Source organism: Heloderma suspectum, chromosome 5 (assembly GCF_057233095.1).
Source record: "Heloderma suspectum isolate Gila_16-S chromosome 5, 16-S_ref, whole genome shotgun sequence".
Lineage (NCBI taxonomy): Eukaryota > Metazoa > Chordata > Lepidosauria > Squamata > Helodermatidae > Heloderma > Heloderma suspectum.
This window is the reverse complement of record NC_139462.1, coordinates 229561066-229568991: the sequence shown is the minus strand read 5'-3', so window position 1 is coordinate 229568991 and position 7926 is coordinate 229561066.

Here is a 7926-nt window from a genome sequence, read left to right as displayed (position 1 = left end):
ACTAGCAAGGAAATTGCACCAATAATGAACCTAAGCCAAGCATTATGGATCTCTAGGCCCCTTTAAAACTACAGGTGACTTGGTTACAGGCCTGGGGCCAATACAGGGGACAAGGGTGTACTCTAATACTAACAGGAATAATAATAACTTGCATCAGTGTGCATGTCCTTTTACTACATAATATAAGCAAGATTCAAAAGGGAAAAAAAAAAGTGGGAGTCTCTGCCCTGATGAGCTTTTAGCCTGGTTTTTAGCAGTGGAAGAGACAACTAAGGGTGAGGAGGAGAATGTCAAAAGAGAACAAAGGATGAAGGTGACCAGAGAAGGAGAGAATGTAGTTCAGTGACAGAGCCCCTGCTTTGCATGCAAAAGGTCCCAGGTTTGATCCCCGGCATCTCCAGGTAGGGCTAGAAAAGAATCCTGCCTGAAACCCTGGAGAGCCGCTGCTGCCAGTCAGTGTCAACAGTATTGGGCTAGATGGACCCAGGGTCTGACTTAGTATACGGCAGCTTCCCATGTTCCTACCCATTTGTGCTGGAGTCTCCAATGTGGTGCCCATGAGCGCTGATGTTCCCACAGACATCTCTCATGGTGGCCACCAGGCTCCCTGCCCCTCCTGATTGTTGTTTTATTCCTTAAGATTTGTGTCACTATTTTTTTTTTAAAAAAAATAGGGAGGCTGGCATACTGCAAATCAAAGTGCTGCCTTTCAGTGCCATGTTTATTTGGGTTCAAAAGAGTGCTTTTGTGTTTTGGATCTCAGACTCCATCTTTGCCTTGTACTTAGGTTCTTGGGCAGGTTGCTTTTCTTTTAATCTCATCACTTTGCCTTCTGGGAAATGAGGGTTTCGCGATCAGCCATGCCCATCATGCTAGACATTTTGCGAGAGCGCCCACAACACTCTATCAACATTCCAAATGTGCCCACCAACCCAAAAGATGGGGGACCCCTGAGTTGTACATGACCTTCTGCACCACCCATGCTCTCTAGCTTCTATGGGGCGAGGGATCCCTCTAAGCTGCACTGTTGACTACTGGAGACCCTACTTCCATAGTCAGTGCCCCACAGGTTAAGATGTAAGGGGTTAAGCCAACAGAGTACAAATCTGCCCTAGTGAACTCACATGGGATAGGGGAAGCAAAAGCTGAAAGTAATATTGGGATTTGCTGTAGTATTGTTTGCCTGCAAGGAAAGTGTTATTCACTTTTGATTTGCAAATCCAAGGAGCCAATTGTGTTTTCAGCACCACGCTGTACCATATGTTGCGCACATTTGCCACACTTGTGCATTGCCAACCCACCCCCACTCGGCACAGCTTCTCTCCCCCAAATCTGACAGCCCAAATAAGAAATGGTTCGTTTCCATATGTTCTTCCTTTGCATTAAAAAATGTTTGGCATTCAAAACTCCTCCCTCCACCTCCCCAGTTAAATTTGCAGCTGATCTGTTGCAGAGACACAACAATCTGTCTTGAGAAATCATCATTTCTCTGGCATGCTTTCCACCCTTCTCAAAGGCAGACACTAAGATCAATTTTCTGCTTGTCAGAGCAACGGTCTTCATGTTCAGGAGAGAAAGAACATGAGATTTTTTAAAATGGTGAATGCAGGAGAAATTGACAGATTCATGCAGGCCGGCCCTACCATTACACAGAGTTAAGCAGTTGCCTCAGGTGACTGATGCTGGGAGGTGGCAGCAAGACATTAGTGGAGAGCCACTGTGATCTAGGGATGGTCTGATCTGTCAGTTCCATTTTCTTCCACATTCAAAATATTTCAGTCTTCTTTCCATCCTGTTTATGAAGTAATTAAAAGTTTCAGTAAGTTCCTATCAAGCAACTAGATTAACAATATTCGCATCCATCACCAGCACCAGCCAAATTCAATAGGAGTGACTATTTCCAGCATGGAGAGGGCCATGTCGTACCTGCATGCCATGCAGCTGTTAAAGATGAGGAGCCTGACAGAAAAAAAGAGGTGGCAACCCTAATGCAGAATCAAGAACATGGTTGACTACACATAGATTCAAACCCAGATTTTTAAGAGCTAAGCACTCAAAGGTAGGGATGCCATAGAAATCCACACCAGATTCAAATTTCTATGCAACGGATTTTTCCGAGTCACATGGATTCTGTGGACTTGTGAACTGATTTTTCGGGGGGGGGGGGATTTGCACCACTTCACGTTAGTGCTAATTCACATTAACTAATCCACATTAATGCCTTTGTGCAGGTCCACACGTGTGCATTAGCACTAATGTGATAATGTACATTCGGACCAATGTGAATTAGTGCAAGTTGAATGAAATTCTGGTTAAAAAAACCCTGATTCCATCAATGAGTGGATGACAGAACAAAAGATGTCTGACAATCCATGAAACACAGACAGAATGGATTTAACAAAATCCATACTTCCTTACTCAAAGCCCTCTGCCTGGATGAATGAATCTCTATTTCTCTTTCTCCCACCTTCAATTTTCTTAAATTTCAAATTCCTTCCATTAGCTTAATGGAGAACTTTGCAAATTTTTGGTGAGTTCTTATCAAAAATGAACTGAACAAAATTCTTACCCTCCTTAGTGGCATGCTAACCTCTGGCTTCCTTGCATTGAGCACAGACATCTCCAATGGGGAAGCCAACAGCTCACACCTAAGAATGGGTGGAGATATCAGTTCACTTTAATTTCGATGAGGTTTTACCAAAAATTGCAAACTTTTCCATATTCTGTACAAAAACAATATGAGAGTTAGGGCACAGTCTTATGGGCTGCACCTTTGCCAGATGGAAGACCCTAAGCTCAGAGCCCAGTGTATCCAGTGCCCTGCTGGGCTGAAGCCGGCCAGACAGGAAGAGTGGTGGAGGCAATCTTTGCCTTCCTGTCCTCTGATTGTTTGTTTGTTTATTTGTTTGTTTGTTTATTTATTTCATTTCTATACTGCCCAATAGCCGAAGCTCTCTTGTTGCAATTTTCTCTTGAAAATTTTGTCTATCTTTTTTGCTCATCTAGTGATGGTGCTTTGGAGGGGGATGGAAGGAGCCTGGAAGAGGCTCAGGATAGTTCGCATCTTGGCCTCTCCAGGCTTCTTTCCTCCCCGCCCACCAGAACACCCCCTTTCCCCCCTCTCTGGAGTCAATTTTGCCAGCTCAGAGGCCAGCCGGTGCAGTTATTTCTATGCTGGCTGAGAGGGGGGAGGGAGATTGGATCCCCGACTTCCCCTTCCGAGGTCAGAATACTATCTCTGATCTTGGAGTGGGGCATCCCTGCTATCCTTGACTAGGGTCTGTAGGTTTGCTCCCGAAATAAATGTGAATGTGGGAGAATCCAAAATGGAAAGATTCTACCATCCAGGCCCAGGGCTTTGAGTGTTTAGCTCTTAAAAGTCTGGCTTTGGATCGCAGTGTCTTCAACCATGTTTATGGTGCTGAATTAGGGCGGCCACCTCTTTTTTATGGCAGGCTCCTCATCTTTAACAGCTAGATGGCGGTCAGGTATATCACAATCCACTTCATGCTGAAAATAGCTGTAGCTATTTGATTTAGCAGGCACATATTGGGGAGCATTTTGTTTAAGAATCCTAGAATCCTAGAATAGTAGGGTTGGAAGGGGCCTATAAGACCATCGAGTCCAACCCCCTGCTCAGTGCAGGAATCCAAGTCAGAGCATCCCTGACAGATGGCTGTCCAGCTTCATCCTGAATGCCTCCAGTGTGGGAGAGCCCACCACCTCCCCAGGTAATTGGTTCCATTGTCAATTTGTCATACTTCTCTAACAGTCAGGACATTTTTCCTGATGTTCAGCCGGAATCTGGCTTCCTGTCACTTGAGCCCATTCTTCCATGTCATGCACTCTGGGATGATCGAGAAGAGATCCTGGCCTTCCTCTCTGTTTAAATACCTATAAACTATATGGAGAGCCAGACTCATAATACTGTATGTTCTGTTTCAGAGCAGTCTTGTAAATAAAACTCATCTGGTCACCCGTGGCAAGTAAGCATCTCCCCCCAGATTACATAATCAAGTCCTACTGAGATCACTGACAGAGCTAAACGTTATTTAGTTGCCTCTATATTGAGTTGGTCTGTTTAGCCCCATCTTCTCTCCCAAACTTGCTACCCATGATCCCTTTTTAATTGGAGATGTCAGGAATTGAACCTGGAACCCTCTGGATGCAAAGCAAGTGCTTTTTCACTGAACTATGGCCCCTGAGTTTGAGTTTGTTTTTTATAAGAATTGACCAAAATTTGCAAGATACTCTGTATTCAGGAGAGGAAGAGTTTTTGATTTTTAAAACCACACACATTTGAATGTGGGAGAAGAAAGTGTAACTGACAGGTTCACTGTTTGCTGTTCAGGTCATGGCACCCCTTTGTAGATGTCCACACATCAGGGCCAGTACAGTGCAGAACATTAGGAGCAGTTCCCCACTCCATTCTCCACACATTAGTTCCCCTCATGGAAGGATCACACAAACAAGGCTTCAGTTTGGTGCCATCCACCCCCTGCCCTTGTTTACTGAATTGTCCAAAAGCTGGTTTCAAGAGCTCAAGAAATATATGCTTGAGACAAAGTTCCCAAATCTGAGTGCTGATGTGGGGCCTCCATGGAATTTGATCTGGTGAAATTGCTTCCATATCTGCCGAGCCCGTTCCCCTTCTACTTCCAAGCCAGTCACCGCAGCCTCAGCCTACTGTCTGCGGCAGAAGGACCAGGGCCTGGCCTTTCTCCGCCAGCTGCTCTATGAACCCAGCGACAGCGTGGACCCTGCTGACAAGGATTTTTGATAATGACAGGCCAGGAGGAAACAGAAGGACAAGCCATCGGGGGGTGAGGATGGGGAAACGGTCCATGTTTGTTCAGCTGCTGTCCAGTGGAAGCCATGGCTATTCCTGCTATCCCGTTCCACTGCAAAATAACAGACCATGAATCTGGGGTCCTTCACAGACAATGGAGTGAAAATATAAAGGAACATTTGGGCTGTATAAACTTGGCAAGCAAGGCTGTGCCAAAGCATCTATAATTGCAATGTTGGGGTAAAAGAAAATAGCAATTTTCAGTGTGGTAGAAATATTTTTCTCACATACTTTGTGAGAATATTCTCCTTGATCGGTGAAGTGAATTCTGTTCAATGCAGTTCATTGTTTTTGTGGGTGGAGGTGGCTGTTGTTGCTCGAGCATCGACCCACTCCCCTTTGCTGCTGTTTCTTTCACCTTATTGGATCAGGCATACTGGTGGTCCCAGCCAACAAGGGATCACATATTAGACAGGAATAATACAATGCAACCAATCTGATTTTGCTGTGTGAAGACATCATTGGTGAAGTCCGTTAAGAGTGAGAGTAGGTCAAGGCAATGTAAAAGACAGCTGAAAAATCATGAAAAAAGGGGTGTGTGGTTTGAAACAGTTGAAATTATTTGCCCCAGTACACCCACACTCCTGTAGTTTAAGTGCTGTCTGTGAGGTACTGCTCACAGCAAAATGATGCTATACATTTTAGCAGAAATGAATACTAGTACACATCCATTTTAAAATACACATTTTCTGTGTTTAAAACATACACACTGAACACCCAACTGTACCAATCTTAAGGAGTAACACACATCAAAGGAGAAACCCTCAGCACCCATGATGGCTTAACTCTGCTGCTCTACCACTGAGCCACAACCCACGTATCCATGGTGGCAGAGTGGTGGATGATGTCATCTGTGGTCTTGCATGCCAGACTCTAGTCCCTGCACACAAGGGGGTCTGCTCCTTATCCAGTAAACCCTGCAACCCAAGTCTGCTTTGATAGTATTCTTAGATATAACTGTTCGTCAGAGTACAAGTGGATATGGCAGATCTCATTTTATGCTGGGGTGGGAGGCCTGTGGCCCTTCAGATGTCATTAGTCTGCAGCTACTTCCCTTCCTGACCATTAGCCATGCTTCCTGGCGTTGATGGGAGTTGAAAGCCAACATAATCAGGAGGGCCACAACTTTCTCACTCCTGCTTTACTGCATAACACTGCTGCAGGGATTATGAGATGTATTGTTGTTGTTCAGTTGTTCAGTCATGTCCGACTCTCCATGACCCCATGGACCATAGCACGCCAGGTCTTCCTGTCCTCTGCTCTCTCCCGGAGTGTGCTCAAGTTCATATTCATTGCATCGGTGATGCTATCTAGCCATCTCATCCTCTGCCGTCCCCTTCTCCTTTTGCCTTCAATCTTTCCCAGCATCAGGGTCTTTTCCAGGGAGTTTTCTCTTCGCATTAGGTGGCCAAAATATTTGAGCTTCAGGTTCAGTAACTGTCCTTCCAATGAGCACTCAGGGCTGATTTCCATTAGGATGGACTGATTTGACCTCCTCGCAGTCCAGGGCACTCGTAAGAGTCTTCTCCAGCACCACAGTTCGAAAGCATCAATTCTTCGGCGCTCAGCCTTCCTTATAGTCCAGCTCTCACAGCCATACATTACCACTGGGAAAACCATAGCTTTGATTATATGAACCTTTGTCGGCAAGGTGATGTCTCTGCTTCTGACTATGCTGTCTAGGTTTGCCATAGCTTTCCTCCCAAGGAGCAAGCATCTTTTAATTTCATGGCTACAGTCACCGTCTGCGGTGATCTTGGAGCCCAAGAGAATAAAATATGTCACTGCTTCCATTTCTTCCCCTTCCATATGCCAGGAAGTGATGGGGCCAGATGCCATGATCTTCGTTTTTTTAATGTTGAGTTTCAAACCAGCTTTTGCACTCTCTACTTTCACCCTCAACAAGAGGCTCTTTAGATCCTCTTCACTTTCTGCTATTGGGGTGGTATCGTCTGCGTATCTGAGGTTGTTGATAATTCTCCTGGCAATCTTAATTCCAACCTCTGATTCATCCAACCCGGTGTTTCTCATGATGTACTCTGCATATAAATTAAATAAGCAGGGCGCAGCCTTGTCGTACTCCTTTCCCAATTTTGAACCACTCGGTTGTTCCATGTCTGGTTCTTACTGTTGCTTCTTGGCCCTCGTACAGGTTTCTCAGGAGACAGGCAAGGTGGTCTGGTACTCCCATCTCTTCAAGAATTTGCCAGAGTTTGTTGTGATCCACACAATCAAAGGCTTTAGTGTACCAATATTTTGGTTTGCTTCCTCTTTGCTTTCTTTTCTTTCTTTTTTTTTAACATTACAGCTGCCATATTAGAGACAGCCATGTAAATTCAGACTCTTACCAATTACAAGTTAAAATTCATTTCCTTCTACACCAGATGCAGGTTCCCAAATGTGCAGTTGAGAGGAAACTGATCCCTTTGTTTCTGTAGATCACATGAAAGTATATTGTTGTTGCTGAAGATGATAATGATGATTATCTGTATCAAAATATTGCAATGTATTCTCACCTCCTAACAGGAGTGGGTCTGTTCAGATCAGATTTCTAGTCAGCTAGCCAGCTATGCCGTTCTCCATGACACTCCATTTCAGTCCATTCCTCCCCCACCCCTCCCCGCCACTAGTTTCCCATTTTTCTTCTCCAAATGACATTCAAGATTTTGTGCTTGCTGAGCATGACCTGACCCTGTAGAGCTATTTGGGAGAGGTGTTTCCCCTTTAGGTTATTTTTTAAAAGATATCTTGAATGTCAGACCTTGGCATTCCAACAAGCATGTCGATCCTTCCTTCTCAATTCTCAGTGGCTCCATTTTTGCTCTAATCCTATCGGCACGCACCACCCAAGTTCACTATAAGAGAGAGGCGTTGTTGTGGTTAGCCTTTCTACAGGAGCCCAGATTCCAGTCAACGTACAGCTGTACAAAATGCACAGTAGCACAAGGACCCAAACACTCTAAAATATTGAACCACAAGAAACAAGTCAGAGTGACAATGATGCAGACAACACTTGAAGGCTACAGTCCTAAACACACTTGCCTGAAAGTAAGCTCCATTGAGGATTGCACTACATA